Below are 1,007 nucleotides of genomic sequence, written 5' to 3'. Positions count from 1 at the left end.
TGGGGCAGAGCTGCGCTGTGACCTCGGGCCTCTGACACGACTGACCCCCGGGGAGTGGGGATGGAACGAGAACAGATGCTAAAAGCTGGTGGTTGCTGTTAAAACAGACGAGGAACAGGTGTCTCCCATAGCTGTGGGCTGTCCTGGACCTCCCTGTGGGGCAGCGCTCCCGGCGCAGGGTTGTGCAGTCGCTGTGGGAGCCGGCAGCACTGGCTGAAGGCTGAGTCCTTTGCTGCACCTCCTTAGAACTTAAACCAGCCTTGATTTGATTTTAGTTTTGTTTTTGTAAATCACTGAAACCAGCCTGACACGCCATCAGCGTCAGCTTTGCAGGCAGATGTGCTCTGGCACAGGTTTATGGCTCTGGGCAAAACAACCACTCCGCGCAGGCAAGCGTTTGCCTGAGCGGGGTTTGTTCGCCTCCCAGCGAGGGTGCTGCAGCCCCTCCAGCACCGTGATGCCGACTCAGTGATCACATTGTGCTCCCATTCCCAGGGCCGCGGATATTTATTTCACACTATTTTTCCACTGTTGCTGAGGCAGCACGCAGCTCCACTGTGATTTGAATGCTGCAGCATAAGAATGTTTGACTACTGCTTCTACCTGCACTTGGCAGCAGAGAACCCATTCGGGGGGCTCGTTTTTGTTCAAAGTTATTCTTCAAACCCTGCAGTGTGCTGCCCTTCCCAGCTCAATGAACGGGGCTGACCCCTGGGGATGCACATCGCAGGCAGGGTCAGCTCTGTCTCGCCTGCAAGATGTTGCTTTGCGGTGAAGAAAATCCTCTCGGGGGGTTCAGGGTGGGGGCTGCGGCTGGGCAAGGGACAAGCCCCCGGGGAGCCGCTGCCAGAGGCTGCCTCCTGCCTTGGAGTTTTACAGACCTCACATATGAAAGCAACGTATTTTTCTATTGTGAAAAATAATTAAATAAATTTTGCTGAATGTTTTAACGATTTTTCTGCTTTTATTTCTGTTGCTGAGTTCCTGCAGCTTTCCCACAGAGCTGG

This window comes from Apaloderma vittatum, unplaced genomic scaffold, assembly GCF_000703405.1.
Source record: "Apaloderma vittatum isolate BGI_N311 unplaced genomic scaffold, ASM70340v1 scaffold31408, whole genome shotgun sequence".
Taxonomy (NCBI): domain Eukaryota; kingdom Metazoa; phylum Chordata; class Aves; order Trogoniformes; family Trogonidae; genus Apaloderma; species Apaloderma vittatum.
Note: the sequence above shows the minus strand (reverse complement) of the source record.